Genomic DNA, 23,664 nt, shown 5'->3' with positions numbered 1-23,664 from the left:
AAATGTTCCAAAGAAACAAATTTGGAGTAGCCATTCTCATATCAAATAAGTTTGACTTTCAACCCAATGTTATCTAAAAAGACAAGGAGTGACACTTCATATTCATCAAAGTTAAAATTTACCCAGATGAATTTTCAATTCTAAACATTTATAGTCCAAATGCAATGGCATCCATATTCATATAAGAAATTTTAGTACAGCTCAAAATGCACATTGCACCACACACAATAATAGTAGAAGACTTCAACAACCCTCACTCATCAATGGAAAGATCCTTGAAAGAAAAATTAAAAAAAGACACAGTTAAACTAACAGAAGTTATGAAACAAATACATTAGTTGATATCTATAGAACATTTTATTCTAGAACAAAAATTGACAATTCTGCTAAGCACCTCATGACGCCTTCTCCAAAATTAACAATATAATCAGTCACAAAACATGCCTCAACAGATATAAAAATATCCAAATAATCTCATACATCCTATCTAATCACCAAGGGCTAAGGCTGATCTGAAATAATAATTTAAATAATTGAAAACCCATGTACACGTAGAAGGTGAACAAAAATCCAGTCAGTGATAATTCAGGTAGGGAAGAAATAAAAAAAATAATAATAAATATAAGACTTTTTAGAGTTTAAAAAAAAATGATGTTACTACATACCGAAAGTTGTGGAACACAACTAAAGCAGTGTTAAAGGGAATCTAATAGCTCTGAATGCCTCTAAATAGAAACTGTAGAGAAGATACAGTAGTAGGTTGACAGCACACCTAAAACCCCTTGAATAACAGGAAGGAAATTCACCCAAGAGGAGTTGAAGGCAGGAACTAATCAAACTCAGGGCTGAAATCAAACAAGTGGAAACAAAGGAACTATAACATAAAATCAAACAAACTAGGGGCTGGACCTTTGAGAAAGTCAACAAGATAGATAAAACATTAGCCAGACTAATTACAGGGCACAGGGAAAGTATCAACATTAACAAAACCAGTAATGAAAAGGGAGACATAACAACAGATACTTAGTAAATCCAAAAAAATCATCAGATCCTACTACACAAGCCTGTAACTTAGCAAAAGTGGAAAATCTGGATGAATTGGACAATTATCTAGACAGATGTCAGGTACTAAATTTCAATCAGGTTGAGATAAACCCTGTAAACTCTCCCATAACCCCCAAAGAAATAGAAGCAGTCATTAAGAGCCCCCCCTCCAAAAAAAAAAAAAAAAAGCCCAGTATCTGATGGGTTTAGTACAGATTTCTATCAGACTTTCAATGAAACACCAATACCAACAATCTTCAATCTATTATGCAAAAACAAAAGAAAATGAACACTACTTAATTTGTTCTATGAAGCCACATTTACTCTTATACCCAAACCATACAAAAACCCAATGAAGAAAGGATACTTCAGACCAATTTAACTTATAAATATTGATGCAAAAATTCTCAATAACATTCTGTTAAACACAATCCAATAACACATCAAAATGATCATCCTTCATGATCAAGAGGCTTCATCCCAGGGATACAGGAATGGTTCAATATATGGGAATCCATCAATGTAATCCAATATGTAAAGAATCTCAAGGAAAAAACACAGTATTATCTCATTAGACGCCGAGGAATCGTTTAAAAAAAAATCAACACGCCTTCATGATGAAAGTCTTGGATAGATTCAGAAAGCAAGGCCCATAAATAAACATAGTAGCAAACCAGGATCCAACATCAAAATAAATGGAGAGAAACATGATGCAGTCCCACTAATATATGACAAGGCTTCCCACTCTCTCCCTACCTATTCACTATAGTACTAGAAGTTCTAGCCAGATTAAATAGAAAACAAAAAGAGGTCAAAAAGTTAAAAATTGGAATAGAACAAATGAAAATATCACTATTAACAGGTAATAAGATAGTATATTTAGTGACCCCAAAATATCCACCAAAGAACCCTTAAGCCTGAGAAACAACTTTAGCAAAGTGATTGGATATACAATTAACTCAAATAGATCAGTAGCTTTCCTCTACTAAAAGGATAAACCGGCTGAAAAGGAAGTTATGGAAGCAACACGCTTCACAATAGTCTCATATTTTAATACCTTGGTGTGACACGAAAAAAGCAAGTCAAAGTTCTGTAGGACAAGAACTTCAAGTCTCTGAAGAAAGAAATTGAAATTCTCAGAAGATGGAAATATCTCCCATGGCCATAGTTTGGTGTCCCAAATAATTTAGTAAAAATGGCTTTCTTGCCAAAAGTAAGCTCTGATTCCATGCCCTCTCCATCAATATTCAAACTTAATTCTTTATAAAGATAGAAAGAGCAATATGCAAAATCATTTGGAATAACGAAAATCCAGGATATTGAAAAACTATTCACAACAATAAAAGAACTTCAGAGGGAATCATCCCTGACCTCAAGCTGTATTATAGAGAAATAGTGATAAAAATGTATAGTGACCATAAAGAAACAATGACTTCAGGAAGTTCACACGCAAACAGATAGGTCTAAAGTATATCATCCTGTATGAGGTAACACAATCCCAAAGGAAAAAATATGGTATGCACTCATAATAAGTGGATATTATCCTAAAAGTTCAGAATACCCAAAATGTAATTCACAGACCACATAAATCTTAAGAAGGAAGAAAAAAGTGTGCATGTTTCCGTCCTTCTCAGAATGGGGAACAAAATACTACTGGGAGGAAATATGGAGACAAAGTGCAGGGCAGAGACTGAAGGAACAACCATTCAGAATCTGCCCCACCTGTGGATCCATCACGTATATAAACACCAGACCCTGTCACTATTGTGGATACCAACAAATGATTGCTGAAAGGAGCCTAATAAGGCTGTGTCCTTAGGGGCTCTGCCAGAAGTTGGCAAAAACAGAGGCTCATGCTCACAGCCAACAATCAGACTGATAATGGGGTCCACAGTGGAGGAGTTAGAGGAAGGACTGAAGGAGCTGAAGGGGTTTGTAACCTTACAAGAAGAACAATAATATGAACCAAGCAGACCGCCCCCCCCCCACAGAGCACTCAGGGACTAAGCCAGCAAACAAAGAGGGGGAACCATGGCTCCAGCTAAATACATAGCAGAGGATGTCCTTGTCAAACATCAGTGAGAGGAGAGGTCCTTGGTCATGTGAAGGTTGGTGCCCTAGTGTAGGCAAATACTAGAGCAGGGACATGGGAGTTGGTGGGTGGGGGAACATGCTCATAGAAGCAGAGGGAGGGTGGAATGGTAAAGGGAATTTCTGGGGTGAAACCAGGAAATGACTAATATTTGAAATGTAAATACACACACACACACACACACACACACACACACACACACACACACACACACACACATACACACACACCGAATATGATGGCTTTAACTGTGACTTCAAGTGGGTTTATATGCAATCACAGGATGATCTAAATTTTGGTCCCATTGTTGCTAGGGTTTTCATAAATTAGAGTAAATGTGTTTGCATCTCAATCTCCAAATGAAATCATGGTTGCTTTTATCATAACCAAGCTCCTCAATATTTTTCATCATAATACAAATCTAAAGCAGATCTAAAATATAAAGTTTTTCTGGCTGGACAAATATGTTACTGCTACAGCAAGAAGCTCTGGTTTCAATCTTCAACAAGGAAAAAAGGAAGAAAAAACAAACAAACGAACAAACAAACAAACAAATTTTAAATATAAAAAATAAAGAACACATATTTCCTCAGGCCCAGGTACATTTGTAAGGCTGGGGACTTCAGTTTCAAGGCCAGTCAAAGCTGCAGGTGAGGTTTCAGACAATCCTGAGATATTCAGTTAGAGCTTACTTTCCTAAACCAAAACAACAAATAAATAACAACAACCTGACCTGAATTATATCTGAAGTCCCAGCACTTCTGAGGCTGAGAGGAGCCTCTGTATTTTGAGGCAATTGGAGCCTATACATAGAAATTTCGGGAATCTGCCATTTTAACAACAGGTAGAGGTAAATGAAGACTGGTTTTCAGTTCGTTTTTAATGAATTCCTGGCAGTCAGCAGCAGCTAAAAGAAGGTTTTAATCTGTTGGCTCCACTAACTGACTTCCAATTTAATCACTCCTCACATCCCCAAGCCCCAAGAAGACTTCCAGGGTCTCCAATTCCCTGGCCTTCCTACTTTCTGTTAGGAGATAATTCTGTTCAAACTCCTGCCCTTAGCGAAGTTCTCTGTTTTTCTCAGCAGAGACCTAAGTGGGAAAAGTTGATTGTGAGCCTGGAAGCAGTACCTTCCTGAGTCCAGTGAGGGTCACCTCCTCTCCTTACTCCTAAAGTAACACCTCCACCCCTCCACCTTCTTCCCCACACAGGCCCCCAGCTCAAACAGGATTAATCATCTTTCAACAGACAATTGACTACCTCTACTGAGACTTCTCCCTACCACGCTTCCTCAAGAACCTTGCTTCCACAAGAACTCGGCTTGATGACTACCACAAAGCATACTGGGTAACAGGGTTTGGATAGCGGGAAAACAATCTCAGCCAAGGTCCTTGCTGATTGGCAGTGTTTGCACATGTGTACTAAGGGTGAGAAAGGCTCAATCAGTCGTCTGTCATTGAAGAGCAAAAAGGAGGTAGTATTTTAGCTGCCACTACTACCCAGAGGCTTTCCATTTTCCAAGTTTACAATACTAACTTGAAAGCTAAAATAAAACGGACCCCAAACAAGACTCTCCTACTTTGTTTCAGATGAAGGTGCTGTTGTTTGTAATTTTCAATTGTTTTATTTATTTAAGTAATTTGTTTTTGCATGTTTGTATTTATAAACATGCATGTGTGGTGCACATAGAAACTAGAAGAGAATTCCAAAACCCATGGATATAGAATTAAAAATGGTTTTGAGCCATTGTGTGGGTCCTAGGAACTAAAACTTGGTTCTGTCCAAGAACAACAAGTGTTCTTAATTTCTAAGCCATCTTTCCATACCTGTCCTTTGTGTCTTTTAAGGTGTGCTGATCATTTTTCTTGAAACATGTTTATTTGTACTATACAGTGGAGATTACAAAATTATAACACTTTCTTAATATTGACAATTTCCTCAAAGAGAAAAAACAAAAAGACAAAAACCATCATTTTAATGGATTGTGTAAATCACATAAAGAGTATTGTAAAAACCTGATGCATATACATTTCAGTATAAGTATGCATAAGAAGGCGGCAAATAGACATTTGCTGCATTCTCAATCACATTCCAACTTCCTTTTTTTTTTTTTTTTCAAGGCAGGGTTGTAGTCCTGGACCTCACCCTGGTTACCAACTGCTGGGAATAAGGCATGAACCACCTCTGACTGCCCAAACTTAAATCTTGAGACAGGTTCTGTCTGATTGTGCAGCTCACCAATGCCACTAGCCTGGCTAGCCAGCAAGCTGTCTTCACCTACTTTTCACTGGGTTGCAGCCTGCATTTTTAAAGCTGATTTAAGACCCCCTCCTTAATTTATATACTTTCAAGGAAAGCACATTACCAAAACAGCCATCTCTCTAGCCCCTCTGAGAGGTTTGTTCTCTTGTGGTAGCCACTGTATTTTTTTTTCTTCTCTAATCATGCCTAAGTTTAGGCTCCTAAAATGCTTATTGCTGGTTTTGCTTGTTTCCTTACAAGAGCAAACTCGGTTTCTTGCTCATTTTACAATTTGCAGTTAATTTGGCAAACTGGACAACCTAACATTTCATTTGCAAGACTTATAACTGTGTTTTGTTTGTTTGGTAGGATTTTTTTAAATTTGGTGCATTTGTTGGTTTGTTTGGGGTTTTGTTGTTATTGTTTTGTTTTGTTTCTTTGTTTGTTTTTGTTTGTTTATTTTTGCCACTGAAGATGAAACTCATCACATTTAAATGGTGATTTACCACTGAGCTACATCTTCAGCTAATCTTGCATTCTGAATGTTTGCTGAGAAGTTATCTCATATGTGTTTTAAAGGAAACTACAATTACTGTGAACCCTAAAATTGTCCCCTTTTGCTATACAGTCTAGAAATCTGATGCCCTCTTCTGACCTCTTTAAAAAACAGGCAAATACCTCCAAAAACACATACCTTCAGATTTATCCAACATACTGTCTACTTCATCTCTGTGAAGAAAGGAAAATAAAAAATTAATGCAAGAAATATAGTGGACTGGTAGGACATTTTTCTTACCCACACAAAACTTTAAAAAGAACCTTCTTTTAATTATTTATAATAAATATATAATGTTTGGTTAGGGACAAATGTAATATATATATATATATATATTTATAATACATGGTGGAGTATCAAAGTGATCTTGTATCCTTTACTTTTACCAATTCATACATTAACACCCACAGTAGTTTATTCATTAGTCTCCCACTCTTGCTGAGACCCTTCTTCTTTCCAGTTGGTCCCCCTCTTATTTTCATGATTTTTCTCCTTTTCTTTGTGTGTATATCTTGGAAGATCTCAGGCAGGTGGTCATATTGTACTAGTTGCTATGTGTTTGTTATCACAAGGTCTGAAGGACCTCAAGCTGGGCTTGAACTCAACATATAGCAGTGTCAGATTTGTATTGCTATCTTACTGAATCTACTTCTCCAGTGAAGGGAATACAAACACTACTTATGAAGTAATCTATTGAGCTGGCAAAAATATTGAAAATGTTACCCCATATCTTCATCTGCTTCTGCTTGAGGCGATATATTCTCATTTTTATCAAATGCTGGGCTCTTTACTGTATTAACAATAGAAAACAGTAACATTTGAAAGGATTCTATATAAGTAATAGTTAATAAAGTACTATCGATTTGAATTTCTCTGGAAAAACTCTCCATGTGAATTTTTGGAAAAGATTTTAGAAAGGAAATATTTACACCAAGAAAATCCAGGACACAAGGAGATGACAAAACTTAAGGATAATAGGTATCAATGACAAGTAAGTTTTTCAAATTTAGGGACAGTGAATATATTCAACAAAATTATAGAAGAAAACTTCCCTAACCTATAGAAAGAGTTGCCTATGAATATACAAGTAGCGTACAAAACTCCAAATAGTTTGGACCACAAGAGAAATTTCTTCCATCATATAGAAATCAAAACTCCAAATGCATAAAAAGAAAGAAAGAAAGAAAGAAAGAAAGAAAGAAAGAAAGAAAGAAAGAAAGAAAGAAAGAAAGAAAGGAAGAAAAGAAAAAGAAGAATATTAAAAGCTCTAAGGGAAAATGGTCAAGTGACTTATAAAGGAAATCCTATCAAAACTATACCTAACTTATCCCTAGAGATTATGAAAGCCATAATATCCAGGGCAGATGTCATACAGACCCTAAGGGAAAAGAAATGCCAGACAAGGCTACTAGACGCATCAAAAAATTTTACAATAGATTGAGAAAACAAGGTATTCTGTGAAAAAAACGATATCTACACAATATGCTCGAACAAATCAAGCCCATCAAGGGGGTAATAATGGGAAAACTCCAATATAAGGAGGGAAATTACACTCTAGAAAAACCAAGAAATTGATCTTGAAGCAAACCTAAAAGAAGAAAGCTACATGAATCACATTCCAACTCTAACAACAAAAATAACAGGAAGGAACAACTACTTTTCCTTAATATCTCATAATATCAGCGGACACAATTCACCAATAAAAAGACATAGAATAACAGACAGGATGTGTAAGCAAGACCAAGCATACTAGAAACAAATCTCAGGGACAAATACAGATATTACCTTAGAGTAAAAGGCTGGAAAACAATTATCCAAGCAAATGTTCCAAAGAAACAAGTTGGAGTAGCCATTCTAATATCAAATAAATTCGACTTTCAACCCAAAGTTATCAAAAAAAAAAAAAAAGAGGAGGGACACTTCATATTCATCAATGTTAAAATTTTCCAAGATGAATTCCCAATTCTGAACATTTATACGCCAAATGCAATGTCATCCACACTCATAAAAGAAACTTTAGTAAACTCAAAAACACACATTGCACCCCAAACAATATTAGCTCAACACCCCTCCCTCATCAATGGAAAGTCCCTGGGAACAAAAATTAAAAAGAGACACAGTTAAAATAACAGCAGTTATGAAACAAATACATGAGTTGATATCTATAAAAAATTTATTCGAATAGAAAAGGATATCCCTTTTTCTCAGCCCCTCATGATGCGTTCTCCAAAATTGACCATATAATCAGTCACAAAACTTGTCTCAACAGATATAAAAATATCGAAATAATCCTATGCATCCTATGAGATCACTAAGGACTAAGGCTGATCTGAAATAGAAATATAAGTAATTAAAAACACACATAAACACAGAAGGTGAACAAAAATATAGTCAGTGATAACTCAGACAAGGAAGAAATAGAGATAAATTTAAGACTTTTTAGATTTTAATGAAAATGAAGCTACAACATATCAAAAGTTATGGGACACAATGGAAGCAGTTCTAAGAGGGAAACTCATACCTCTGAATGCCTCTGAATCGAAATTGGAAAGAGGATACTGGAGTAGGTTGACAGCACACCTAAAAACTCTAGAACAAAAGGGAGCAAATTCACTCAAGATGTCTTTAAGGCAGGACAAATATCAATCTCATGGTTGAAATCAACCAAGTGCAAACAAAGGAATTACATAAAAAAATCAAACAAGCTAGGAGCTGGTTCTTTGAGAAAATCAACAAGAATTATAAACCATTAGACAGACTAAGTACAGGGCACAGGGACAGTATTTAAATTAACAAAACCAGAATTGAAAAGGGAGACATAACAACAGAAACTTAGGAAAGTCAAAGAATAATCAGAACCTACTAAACAAGTCTATACTCAACAAAAATGGAAAATGAGGAAAACAAATGGACACGTATCTAGACAGATATCAGGTACCAAATTTAAATCAGGATCAGAGAAATTCTGTATTACTTCCATAACTCCTAAAGAAATAGAAGCAGTCATTAATAATCTCCCAACCAAAAAAAGCCCAGGATCTGATGAACCATCAGAGTTTAATAAGATCTTCATGTGATAGACCCTGACTTAGATTGTTTCTCACTTGAAGGTAAAGCCCCTGGACATTCCCCAAGCTTGTTTTCCCTGATCTCTAAAAATGCAGCCAGAAAGAATTTCTTTGTTGTCTATAGTGAGCAAACAGACTTTTCATTTCTTATCCTTACAGCCAGAGATATGGTAATTGTAATTTTACCAAGGACATCCAGCAGAAAATAACACTCCTCTCAACTCTTCCCATACCTTCCCAAATCTCCTCCCAACCCTCCTAAACCCTCCCAACTCTTCCCAACTTCTCCCATCTCTCCTCCCAACTCATCTCAGTTCCTCAGCTAGCTGTTAAAAGCCCCCCACTGTCACCATTCAGGGTCAAAATCCCTTACCCTGCACAGTGTTAAAAATGTCCTCAGTTAGCTGATAATAAATCCTCTTGCAGTTTGCATCAAGTGTGGTTTTCTCTGGAGTTATTGGTGTCCTGGACAGTTCATCCAGGGACTTGAGTGGAGGCCAAACTTTGGGGTTCTTACATATGGGGGCTCGTTTGCCTGGATTTGTGGCCTATCCCATTTCTCAGAGATGCCACTTGCCGGTAGGATCCTGTCTTTGTCTATGTTTTTGTCTGCCGGCAGTGTTTGAATTCAGAATTCATGGTTTACAATCTTTCTATTCTGTATGGAGGGGAGGGTTACTGACAGGCATGTCAGGAGTAATCGCACACTATACTGGGAGACATCCCTGGAGGTCTGAGGGAGCTCCAGGGATGCCTGGACATCTCCCATCAGGGTGCCAAGTAAGTGTGTGCTCAATTGGCCATCTTTTAATGTTCCTGGGTACCAAGTGAGAGTGTGTTTACTGTTTCTGTTACTGGGTGCCAAGTGAGAGTTTGCTAACTCGGCCATGTGTTTCCGTTACTGTATATATTGTTTGTCTCCCTGTATGTGACTATGCAGTTTGGATAGACTATTAGCACTCCCCTTGGATTGACTCATGAGCATCAAACTGAAATTATGACTAGGACTCACAATCTCTTTGTAGATGTCAAAAAGAGATTTTGGAGAACTTTCTGCTCTACAAAATTGCCACCTGTTGATGTTAGTTGACCACCAGAGAGCACCTGGTTGAAACCTTGAGTACAGAAGAACAAGCTGGGCTCCCTAGTCCTAGCTTTCTGCCACTAAGTGGAAAAAAAAAACAAAACAAAACGAAGATGTAAATGGCGGGGGGAAGGGAGGAATGCAACCCTTGGCTCCTCTTGAGATATTTCCAGAGATGTAATAACCTCCAGAATGGCGTGATACTCCACCCTCATATCCCCAACCGGTCCCTTCCCAGATATCTCAAAAGGGTACTGCTGGAAACATGGGGGCGTGACCAGCTTCTGGAAACCAAGACTAATGAGCTCAGAGCCTATTGAGACCAGACTCAACAATCGCGCTGGCTTTAAGTACTTATGGCCCTACTCCAGCAGACCATGGAAATGCAGCTCCTTCAGTATTGGCCTTTTTCCTCCTCTGATCTCTACAATTGGAAGGCAAAACATGCCCCCTTCTCTGAAAACACCTCTAGCCTTACTAATCTAATGGAATCTCTCATGTTCTCTTATCAGTCCACTTGGGATGACTGTCAATAGCTATTGCAGTTTAATTTTACCACAGAGGAGAAGGAAAGGATTCTGCTTGAGACAAGAAATATGTGCTGGGAGCCAATGGATGGCTGACACAACTTCCAAATGAAATAGATGCAGGCTTCCCTCTGAATGGTCCTGACTGTGACCCTAACAGGCCTGAAGGTAGCAAGCAGTTGACACATTTACACAGGGGTAGGGTAGCAGGAAAGGGAGGAGCTAACAGGCACCCAAGCAATTTGGTCAAGGTAAGAGGGATCCTAAAGGGGAAAAGGAGCCCCCAGCAGTGATTTTAGAATGCCTCTTAGAATAATACAAGCATTACGCTCCCTTTGACACTATGTCAGAGAGCCAGCAGGCAGCAGTGGCCATGGCTTTCATTTGGGCATTCTGCTTCTGACATTAGGCGAAGGTTACAGCATCTAGAGAGTCTGCAAACATTATCTTTTCAAGATCTGTTTAAGGAGGCAGAGAAAGTGTACCATAAGAGAGAGACTAAAAAAGAAAAAGGAGAAAGAGAAGAGAGAGTAGCTGAGTCAAGAGAAAGTAGACCAGATGGAAGGCAGGATAGAAATTTAATTAGGATTTTGGATACATTAGCAGTTGATAACGAAGTTTATAGAAAAGATGGAGGGAATAGGCAGACAGGGTAACTGGGCAACACAGGGCCAAAAAGACCTCAGAACTCCATAGGACCTTCACACCACCTGTAGATAAGGACCAATGTGGGTACTGTAAAGAAAAGGGACACTGGGCAAGAGACTGCCCCAAGAAAGAGACAGATACCAGACCACCTAAGTCCTTATCCCAGAGGATGATGACTAGTGGATATGGGGAACAGACACCCTACGTGAGACTAGGGTAACCCTAACTGTGGAAGAGACCCCCATGGCTTCCCTTCATGATATCAGAGCAGAGTTTTCAGTCCTGACAGAGCCACTGGAGAAATTGAGGAACCAGCAATCCTTAGTATTCGGGGCTACTGGTCAGAAACCATACTCTTGGACCACTGATAAGAAAGTTAATCTATGAATAAGCCAAGTAACTCATTCCTCCCTCATCATTCCTCAAGCCCCACCCCATTATTGTGGAGAGACATACTAGCATATTTAAAATTCCAAATAAGCTGCTCTTTGCAAGGAACTTCAATCCCTTGGCAAGCCTCTGTCTCTATAAATTTAACATCAAAATTGGAAGAAGTATATAGATTACATGAGCCTCAAGCCCCATCAAGAAAAGTACTAGAATGGACCTAGTTAGAGAGATATCCAACAGCCTGGGCAAAGACTGGGGGTATAATTGAGGCAAAAATGGTGCCCCCCATCATTGTGAGATTGAGAACTGGTGTGATTCCTTTCGGGGTACAACAATACACCATGAGCAAAGAGGCCGGAGAGGGCATCAGACCTCACCTTCAAAGGCTCTTAGAACTAGGCGTGTTTGGTCCTTTGTCAGTCTTCCTGGAATACTCTGTTGCTACCAGTTAAAAAGCAAGGCTTTGCCACCTGGCACTCACTAATAATCCCTTCTTACTAAAGAGACTGGGACTTTCTCATGGACCCCATATATGGGGAGGCCTTTAAAAAGATTAAAAAATCGTGCTTAGTGCCTCAGCCCTAGTCCTGACAGATGTGACATGGCCATTCACTCTCTATTTAGATAAAAGAGCAGAAATAGTGAGATAGGTCCTGACCTAAGCTCTGGGGACATAGACAAGACTTGTAGTCGACTTGTAAAAAAAAAAAAAAAAAAAAAAAAAAAAAAAAAAAAAAAAAAAAAAAGACCAAGTGGCCAGTGGATGCATTCTTGCTTAAAAGCTACCACTGCTGTGCCAGTACTTCTCAAAGATGCTGACAAACTGACTCTAGGTCAAGGAACTATAGTAGTAAACCCCCTCTGCCCCCATGCCTTAGAAAGCATTGTTAGACAGCTGTCAGATTGCTGGATGACTAATGCTCATGGGACCCATTATCAGAGTCTCTTACTGACTGAGAGAGTGTAGAGAGAGTGTAGTTTTCACCCCTGCTATCCCTAATCCTTCCACCTTGCTGCCTGAAGCTGGCAACTCCCTACCAGTGAAGGAGTATAGACATCCTGGCAGAAGAAATCAAAACTAAGAAAGAAGTCACTGACCAGCCATGGCCAGGCTGCCCCAATTGGTACACAGATAGTATCAGCTTTTTGATTGAAAGTAAAAGAAAAGTGGTGCCAGCAGTGGTCAACGGAAAAGAAACCATCCGTGCCAGCAGCTTTTCTGAAGGAATGACTGTCCAGAGAGAAGAGCTAATCACACTCATCCAAGCCTTGCAGCTGGCAATAGAATAGAACATCAATATCTAAACAGACAGCAGGTATGCCTTTGCCACCACTCACATGCATCTTTTATCTTTATCTTTATCTTTATCTTTATCTTTATCTTTATCTTTATCTTTTTATCTTTAGAAAAAAGGTGCTACTCACATCTACTGGGGAAGATATTAAAAATAAAAAAGAAACCAAGAGACTGTTAGAAGCCATACACTTTGCAAAAAAACTTGTCATCATACATTGCAATAGTCACCACAAAGTCCATGAGGCCCTAGTGAAGGGAAATCTGATGCCTGACCTGGCTGCCCTAAGAGAAAAAAATAAAGAATGTCAAGACCATTATAATCTCAAAGATGCAGGCTTTGATTATACTCCAGAAGATCAGGAATTAACAGGCAAAATACCTGATATATGTGTGCATACTACCCAGGGAGTCGCTAAGACCCAAGATGGTTGCTCTGTCCTGCCCACAAGAGAAAGGTAATCTACAGCATCAATCTACACCACCTCATGCCCTTGGAAAATCAGAAGGTCAAAAAAATGTTAAGAGCTCAAATTGCTATATTATAAGATTGCCAGATGTTGCCCATGAGATTGTTAATGAATGCCAAGCATGTGCCCTCACCATTGCTGGGCACCACAAGAACACCCCCCAGAAAGTGGATAAGAGTTGACTGACCAAGAGCATACAGAAAAGTAGATTTTACTGAAGTTAAACCAGCCAAGTACAGTAATAAACATCTATTTGTTTTTTGTAAACACCTTTTCAGGCTTGGTAGAAGCCTTCCCCACTAAGAACAAGAACACCTTTGCCATGGCAAAGAAGATATTAGAGGAAAATTTCCTAAGATTTGGCATCCCTAAGGTACTTTCGTCAGCCAATGGCCCCTCCTTCATTGCCCAGGTAAGACAAGGGTTAGCCAGACAATGGGGGATCCATTGGAAGATACATTGTTCTTATATATGCCAGACTTCAGGACAGGTAGAGTGGATGAATAGAGCATTAAAAGAAACCTTGACTAAATTGGTTTTAGAGACCTGCAGAAAAGATTATGCAGCTCTTTTTCCCTTCACCTTGTTCTGAGTATGGAACACCACAGGGAAATTTAAACTTACACCATTCGAACTCCTCAACTGGGGACCCCCCCTTTAACAGAAGCAGGTGGAATGTTTGACCCTCATGTTTCTTTTTCAGAACTCCCACTAGCTCACTTGAAGGACCTACAACTGGTCAGAAAAGATGCCTTGGAAATGTTGAAACACAATAAAAAACTAAAACAAAAATACAAAAACAAAAAACATACGAACCAGAAACCATCTTGGTGCCACATAAATTTCAAACAGGAGTACCTGTCCTGGTCTGGACCCACCATTCTGGCAAACTTGAACTCAGATCAAAAGGACTCTCCCTGATGCTTCTCACAAGCCCTGCTGCCACACCTCCAGCATATGCCCAGTTCTGGCATCCAGCCTGCCATGGCCCTCTGGCCTGGCACTGCTCACACACAGTGGGCACTGCACAGGAACCTCCCTCCCTCCCTCCTCCCACTGGCAAGAGGCTCTTTTGTCTCATTCAAGGGGCTTCTGAGGTTCTCAATCTTACATATCCTAAAGCTGTGACCTCATGTTGGCTTTGTTTGGCAGCTGGGCCAGAGGTTTAATTTTCTAACTTATAAGATCAGAACTATGTACTAGAAGGAGTGGGAACTGTTGAGACCCCAACTCAGAGTGTTTCTCCCTGGAAGGTAAAGCACCTGAACATTCTCCAAGATTGTTTTCCCTGATTTATAAAAATACAGCCAGAAAGAGACTCCATGTTCTCTACAGCCACCAAAAAGCCTTTTGTTTTCTGAGCCATACAGCTAGAGATTCAAAAATTGGAGTTTTGCCAAGGACATCCGGGCAGAGAAGAACACTCCTCCCAACTCTTCCAAACTCCTCCAAACTCTCCTCCCAAATCATCCCAATTCCTCAGCTAGTTAATAAAAACCCTCTTCTGTCACATCTCAGAGTCATACGCCCCTGCCCTGCACAGTGGAAGGAGTTTGTCCTTAGCTAGCTGATAATAAAACCTCTTGCAGTTTGCATCAGGTGTGGATTTCTCTCAAGTCATTGGGGTGCTGGCCACCTCATCCCGGGACTTTACTGCACTTGAGAGGAGGTCCATCTTCGGGGTCTTACACATGGAGACCTAATACCAAAACTCTTCAAACTATTATGCAAAATCAAAAGAGAAGGAACACTATTGAATTTGTTCTATGAAGCCAGATTACAATTATATTCAAATCATACAAAAACTCAATGAAGAAAGGAAACTTCAGACCATTTTCCCTTATGAATATCGAAGCAAAAATACTCAATAAAATCACTGCAAACCAAATAAAAGAATACATCAAAACGATCATCCATCATGGTCAAGTAGGCTTCATCCCTGTAATGCAGGGATGGTTTAATATATGGAAATCTGTCAACTTAATCCACTATAGAAACAAACTCAAAGACGAAAACAACATGATCACCTCATTAGATGCTGAGAAAGCATTTGACAAACTACAACACCCATTCATAATAAAAGTCCAGGATAAATCAGGAATTCAAGGCCCATACCTAAATATAAAAAAAAAAAATAGCAAAGTCAGGGACGAGACAAGACTGCCCTCTTTCTTTATACCTATTCAATATAGTAGTTGAAGTCCTAACCAGAGCAATTAGACAACAAAAGGAAAACAAATGAATACAAATTGGAAAGGAAGAAGTCAAAATATCACTATTTCCAGAATATATGATAGCATGTATCAGTGACCCAAAAATGCACCAGAGAAATCATAAACCTTATATATGACTTCAGTGCAGTAGGTGAATATAAAATTAACTCAAACATATCAGTGGCCTTTCTCTACTCAAAGGAAAAAGAGGATGAGAAAGAAATTAGGGAAAAATCACCCTTCACAATACTCACAAATAATATAAAATAGCTTGGTGTGACTCTAACTTAGAAAGTGAAAGATATATATGATAAAAACTTCATGTCTCTGAAGAAAGAAATGAAACAAGATCTCAGAACATGGAAAGAACTCCCATGCTCATGGATTGGAAGGATTAATATAGTAAGAATGGTTGTTCTGCCAAAAGTAGTTTATAGATTCAATACAATCCCCATCAAAATTCCAACTCAATTCTTTTCTGAGTTAGAAAGGGCAATTTACAAATTCTCCTGAAATTTGAAAACAAACAAACAAACAAACAAACAAAAAAAGAAAATCAACAACAACAAGAACAACAACAACAACAACAAAAAACCTAGTATAGGAACAACTATTCCCAACAATAAAAGAACCTCTTGTGGAATCACCATGCCTGACCTCAAGCTGCACTACAAAACAATTGTGATAAAAACTACATGGTACAGGTATAGTGGTAGACAGGTAGATAAATGAAATAGAACTGAAGTCAGAGAAATAAACCCACACACATATAGTCACTTGATCTTTGACAAAGGAGCTAAAACCATCTAGTGGAAAGGAGACAGCATTTTCAACAAATGGTGTTGGTTCAATTGGCAGTTAGCATGTAGTAGAATGTAAATTGATCTATTCTCATCCCCTGTGCAATGCTCAAGTCTAAGTCGATCAAGGGACTGCACATAAAACCAGAGACACTGAAACTTATAGAGGAGAAAGTGGGGAATAGCCTGGAATACATGGGCAAAGGGGGAATATTCTTAAAAAAAATACCACCAATGTCTTGTGCTATAAGATTAAAAATGGACAAATGGGACCTCATAAAATTGATAAGGTTATACCTAGAAGTTCAAACGTAATAAGGAAACATGCTTCACTTTGTCCATAGCAGCCTTATGTATAATAACAAGAAGCTGAAATGAACACAGATGACTCTCTTTAGAGGAATGTATATAGAAAATATGGTACATTTACTTAATGAATTACTACTCAGCTATTAAAAACAATGAATTCATGAAATTTTTAAAGAAATGGATGGATCTGGATGATATCTTCCTAAGAGAGTTAACCCAATCACAAAAAACACACATGATATTCCCACATTGATGAGTGGATATTATCCCTGAAGCTCAGAATAACCAAGGTAAAATGTGAAAAACCCATGAAACTGAAGAAGGAAGACCAAAGTGTGGATATGCCGTTCCTTCTTAGAATGGGGAACAAAATAATCATGGAAGGAGTTATAGAGACAAAGATTGGAGCTGAGAATAAAAGAATACAGAGACTGCCTCACTTGGGGATCCATCCCATAAAAAACCACCAAATCCAGACACTACTGAAGATGCCAACAAGGGCTTGGGTGCAGGAGAATGATATAGTTGTCTCCTGAGAGGATCTGCTAATGCCTGACAAATAAAAAAGTGGATGTTCACAGACATCCTTTGGACTTAGCACAGGGTCCCCAATTATGGATCTGGAGAAAGTACCTAAGGAGCTTAAGGAGTTTGCAGGCCCCTAGAAGAAAAACCAACATGAACTAACAAGTACCCCACAATTCCATGGGATTAAACCACCAATCAATGAAAACAAATAATGGGACATATGACTCCAGCTTCATATGTAGCAGAGGATGGACTAGTCAGGCATCAATGGGAGGAGAGACACTTGTTCCTGTAAAGATCCTATGCCCCAGTATGGGGGAATACCTGGGTTAGGAATTGGTAGATGGTGTGTTGGGGAGATGGGGGAGAGGGGAGAGGACAGGAGATTTTTTGGAGTGGAAACTAGAAACGGGGATAATATTTGAAATGTAAATAAGGAAAATATATAATAGAAAAAAATGGAAATAATTTATTTGCAGGTTTTATGAAATAAATTCATGTTTGGCAAACATATTATGCGAACAATGTTCACATCTTTTCTTGAGGCAAAATCAAGAAAGTTCTTCTCTCTCAACATATGCTGATATAGTTCCAAGAGTAGGTTTATGTGCTGCAAAACCTTGTATATAGGAATAGAGAGATATAGGTAAAATTAGAAATGAAGTATATGTAAACTCTTAACAAAGACTTCTTCCATTTCAGGTGACTAGGTAAAGTCTAATGAACTGCAGGACACAATTAATACTGGAAATGCTATACCTTCCGAAAGAGCCTCCTCTGAAACTTTTATATCATCGTCCTCATCATCAAAGTCCAAAAGTAATAAGTAACTTTCCTTTGGTATCACCTTCAATTTCTTAAGAGCCATTTTTCTCATAAGAACTCAGTAGTCTTCTTAGTTAAAAAAAAAAACAATAAAAATAAAAAGAAAAAAAAAGAACTTAGTTACCTGATTAAAAATTATCATTTAAATAATTAAAAATAACAAAAAATCAAAAAATTATTTTAGCTCAATGAAAGATCATTTCTTTTTTACTTAACATGTATATTTTTAATCAATTGCCTTTGAGAGAGTTCTGTGTACATATTCAATATGGTGATGCATATATATATACACTTACCCGTACCATTTCCTCCGTGTATCCCATTTATCATGTCCCTCTCCCTCACAACTTGTTTTAAAAACTTCTTTAACTCACTTCTTTAAAAACCTCCTTTAGAACCTAAGTTATCAATCTGCCATTTCTCAGTTTAAAAAAGAGACAAAAACTGGCCAACCTTCAACATATGAGTCCTCCCCTCCTCCCAAAAAAATGATGAGCAACATCCTTTAACCGTTGAGGCATCTGAATTTTGGTCCTATCTCCCACAGAATATTTTTAAACAAAACATCAGCAATTCTGTTTAACAGTTTATCTCAGTCTAAGGTAAACTCACAGTTCTATCCAGAAAGATAAAGAACATGGTAACTGTATATTCATATCAAAAAGATCCACCACTAAGTCTACAAAAAAACATGAACTACCACCACCACCCACACAGAAAGACCTTATATTGGAGAAATTAGTGATTTGGAGAAGCCGAGGATTTCAAACATCTGAAGATTCTAAGTTCAAGGCCAGGCCAAGCCAGGCCAGCTGAAACTACAAAGATAGATCCCATCCTACAGAACCTAAACTGAGAGAAAAAGCTGAACTTGGTGGTGCAAGTCTTTAATCCCAATACATGGGAGACTGAGACAGAAAGATCTGTGGTCAGAATCCATCCCCAATGACTTATGAATCTCTTACAATATCTCCTCTTCTTCTTTTCATTCATCTTCCTATGCCATTCTACTGTCTGCAATGTTCATACAGTCTATACCAAAGGAACACACCATAGAGAAGACAATGAGGAGGGAGGAATCCTCAGTGTGTTTCTAAGGGATCCTGAATATCACACAGGACAATCGCCAAGGCATCTCACCAATGGCTCCCTGTTCCCTGACCCACAGTCCTGCAGCTGGTTCTCTGATCCTATCCCCAGGCCCCAAGCTTTTCTCTTCCAAGGGTTCCCAATTCTCTATGGCCCTGACCTGTTCGATCCTCTTCCATGAATACGGTCCTCCACCTTCCATTCACCCTCAGATTCCACAGAAAATGGCGATCAGGAGGCTTTTCCTCACATAGTGGCCTCCTGGGCCTGAGATTCCCCACCCTGTCACACCTCGATTAACTGTCCAACAACCCTGATCAGGGCAGACTATCACTTACAGCTCATCTAAGAGGAGAACACCTTCCCAACCGCACCCTTCTGTGCTTAGCTCCTCAATGGCAAAAAAAAAAAAAAAAAAAAAAAAAAAAACGTTGTCAGAGGCCAGACCCGGACAGAAGCCTCAGAGGATCCTTTGTGATGCCAGCTGGAGCAAACCGGTCTCACCAAAGGACTGTGCTGATTGGCTGAATACACCCTGCGCATGCGTTCACGGAATACCAAGTCCTTTGAAGGGAGATTTTAGAAGGTGGGAATAATCTACTGGCTTTAAGACAAATGATTTCCAGTTTGTTGGTTGACAAGTGCTTACAGACTTGAAAATCCAGAACAAATATGTAACATATGAAATAAGCAAATGGCTTTACTTAATTTCAGCTGTAGAGGCTCTTGTAAGCATTTTTGGTTTTTTATTTATTTATGTGCATAAACATTTAATAATGTGGACTTCTGCATGTACACATGCACACCAGAAGAGTCTATGCTGCCCCTAAGAGTTTAGAAGGGAGCATACACATTTCCTTCAACCCCTGGTACTCTCCTGTCTCTACTTTCCTAGATCTCAGCTTGATAGAAGAGTGTGCTAGGCAGTGCAGGCCCTCTCACTCTCACCTATGTGCTTGGCCGCTCAGGCCCTCTCTCTCACTTAGGCGTTAGGCTGGGCAGGTCCTCTCTCTCTCTCTCTCTCTCTCTCTCTCCCTCCCTCCCTCCCTCCGTTTCTCCCTCCCTCCCTCTCTCTCTCTCTCTCTCTCTCTCTCTCTCTCTCTCTCCCTCCCTCCCTCCCTCCGTTTCTCCCTCCCTCCCTCTCTCTCTCTCTCTCTCTCTCTCTCTCTCTCTCTCTCTCTCTCTCTCTCTCTCTCTCTCTCTCTCCCTCCCTCCCTCCCTCCCTCCCTCCATTTCTCCCTCCCTCTCTCTCTCTCTCTCTCTCTCCTCTCTCTCTCTCTCTCTCTCTCTCTCTCTCTCTCTCTCTCTCTCTCTCTTAGGTGCTAGGCTTCACATGTCCTCTCTCTCTCTCTCTTATGTGCTAGGCTTCCCAGGACCTCTCTCTCACTTAGATGTTAGTCCTTGCAGGCCCTCTTTCTCACTTATGTGCTAGGCTGGGCAGGGCCTCTCTCTCACTTATATGCTAGGCTGCCCAGGTCCCCTCTCTCACTTATGTGCTAGGCTGAGCAGCCCCTCTCTCTCACTTATGCCTCTGTTGCCTACAGAGGCCGCAAGAGAGCACTGTTTCTCTGAAACTGTGATTGTGCATATGTTATGAGCCACAATGTGGGTGCTTTGTGCCGGGTCCTCTGCATAGAATAGGTGCTTTTCTTTTCTTTTTATTATTATTATTATTATTATTATTATTATTATTATTATTATTATTATTATTATTGTTATTATTAAATTTCAAGACAGAGTTTCTCAGTGTAGCACTGTCTGTCCTGTAACTTACACCAGGCTGACTTTGAACTCAAAAATCCTTGTCTTCTGCCTCCCAAGTGCTGTGATTGAAGGCATGAACCACCAATGCCCAACCAACAGTTGCCCTTAACAGCTAGTTTTTCCATTTTTTCAACTAGTCTAGTGTGTATTTCATGTATCCAAGAGCATTCCGCCCATTTACTTCCAGTGTTTTCCTACTTGTGCATTAGATTTTTAAGGCTGGTTTGGTGGAAAGAAATGAAAGGAAGTAGTTAGACACTTTAATAATAATAATAATAATAATAATAATAATTAATAATAATAATTATAGAACCATTTTAATGTGTTTAAGTCTATCATTTTTAAAATGTATGAGTCCTCTTTTTATGGGTTCACCTTCATGAAAGAAGGGGACATCAGATCACTTTATATATGGTAGTAAGCCACCATGTTGTTGCTGGGAATTGAACTCAGGAACTGTAAAATAATAGCCCGTTCTCATAACTGCTGAGCAATCCCACCAGTTCTAGAAATATGTTTTGATTTAATTTTTATTGCATTATGATAAGAAAATGTACATAATTTCAATTTATCTGAATTTGTTAACATCTAAAAACATATTTTGAGTAAACAGACTTACATTACATTCTTCTTTTTATTTTGTACCCCAACTCCTCCAGCTGATGCCCACTCAAAACCTATCAAACCTTCCATTTTTTATCATGTTCCTTAATATTTATAAAATATTGTAACAATAAAAATGAATATTAAAAATGTTGTTTGATAGAAAACAACAATCAATTGAATAGTCTCATTTATATATTTGTCTGCAGCAATACTGAAAATACTTTTTTTCTCATAAATTTTAAATAACTCCAAATATATTAACTGTATGATATATTAAAATAATATATCACTATTAGTTTTTTTGGTGAACATAGTCTTTAGGTTTGTTTGTTGTTTGTTTGTTTGTTTGTTTTGTTTTGTTTTTAGTAGATCTTAAAATTCTTGACTTACAGATTATGCTAACAGGACCCTGAAGTTGTCTTGTGTGAGGATAGTCCAGTGACTGGCAAATACAGAAGTGGATGCTCACAATCATCTATTGGATGGAACACAGGACTCCCAATGGAGGAGCTAGAGAAAGTTCCCTAAGAACTGAGATGGTTTGAAACCCTAAATAAGAACAACAATATTAACTAACCAGTACCTCCAGAGCTCATGTCTCTAGTTGAATGTGTAGCAGGGGATGGCCTGGTAGGCCATCTGTGGGGGGAGAGGCCTATGGTTTTGTGAAGGTTATATGCCTCAGCTCAGGGTACTGCTAGGGCCTGGAGGTGGGAATAGGTATGTTGGGGATCAAGGAGAGGTAAGGGGGGAGGCGGGAGGGGACTTTTGGAATGTAAACAAAGAAAGTATATAATAATTGTAAAATTAAAAAAAAATCTTGGCTTACTGTGATACAAAAAAAAAAAAGAAAAAAAGAAGAACAGTTTATGGACACTGGATTTCATTGTAATAAGGCTGTACTTGAATGTCCCTCACATCACCAAAGTATTTTACCTTCATAGTACTAAGGGTAGAGTTGACATATCTGCTGTGGCAAGGAATGAACTGTAGGCATGATTTTTGGATACTAATTTCCTGCTATGTTCAAAGCTATTTGATTTGCGTGATTGTTGTCATTCTCAGGCCACAGGTAACAAGGTACATTCACTTAAGGAATGGGTGTTTATTAAGATGGTCTATCCATGAAGTCATTGATCAACTGTTTCAATGAAGAATTGTTCTGCTTGGAGAGTGTCACAGAAGTTAGTTGATGATAGTTTCATTGGATGTGATTTTTTTTTCAAAAGCATTCATCTCAGAATAATAGTAACTTATAAAGTCCTCTTCAGAATTTATACAATAATAATAAATATCAAGCAAACCCTTTAGTCTCACTCTTTGCTGTTCTCTTATAAGCCACCTCCCAAATTAATTGTCTACATTTATTTTGGTTTATAAAGAGTTTTGAAAAATTTAAGCTGTTTTGAAAACCATAGGATAGTGTAAAAATATCAAATAAACAATCCTACTAATACAGACGCTGAGATAGGGGAAGCATGTTTTCAAGACCATTATGTGGCACACAGCAATACAGTGTTATGTACAAACAAGAAGAAAGACTATATGGATTATACAATATTGGACTTATTAATCCTATTTACCAAATTAGGAACAACATAATGAAAAACGGACAATTTCTAATTCCTCATATTTTTGAATTTCATTCAATTAGGTTATGATCGTAATATTAATTTTCATATTAATAGATATTAAGGTAAAGTGATTGTTACTTTCTATTAGTTTTATTCTTAGAGGTGGAAGCATGTTTTTGTGGATTTGTTGTAAGATTACTTTCTTGTTTCTTCTATGGTGTAGTTTCACTCCTTGTGTTGTTGTTTTCCACCTATTATTCTTTGTAGGGCTGGATTTAAGGAAATATTATGTGTAAAATTGGCTTTGTCGTTGTATATATTGTTTTCTCCGTCTATGGTGATTGAGAGTTTTGTTAGGTATAGGAGCCTAGGCTGGCATTCATGTTCTCTAGAGGTGGAATAGATGCTGAGATTAATATCTTTTTTATGAAAATACATCCATGAGTTGAGAGAGGAGGACTTCCACTGGCCTTTGTACCCTAGTGCCATGTTCTAGGTGCTGCTAGTGAATGGGGAACTAAGTGACACTCCAGTGACAACAG

At 38.4% G+C, this 23,664-nt stretch overlaps 1 long non-coding RNA gene across 1 annotated transcript; it reads right to left on the bottom strand.

The window, feature by feature from the left end:
- Window positions 1–6,656: 6,656 nt before the first annotated feature.
- Window positions 6,657–19,545, bottom strand: Gm20837. The gene is made up of 3 exons (XR_882341.2): window positions 19,517–19,545; window positions 8,455–8,522; window positions 6,657–6,723 (listed from the first exon to the last, which is right to left on the bottom strand). It is a non-coding gene; the product is annotated as a predicted gene, 20837 (long non-coding RNA).
- Window positions 19,546–23,664: the final 4,119 nt, after the last annotated feature.

This window comes from Mus musculus, chromosome Y (genome assembly GCF_000001635.26).
Source record: "Mus musculus strain C57BL/6J chromosome Y, GRCm38.p6 C57BL/6J".
Lineage (NCBI taxonomy): Eukaryota > Metazoa > Chordata > Mammalia > Rodentia > Muridae > Mus > Mus musculus.
This window is presented reverse-complemented; position numbering and strand designations above follow the sequence as displayed.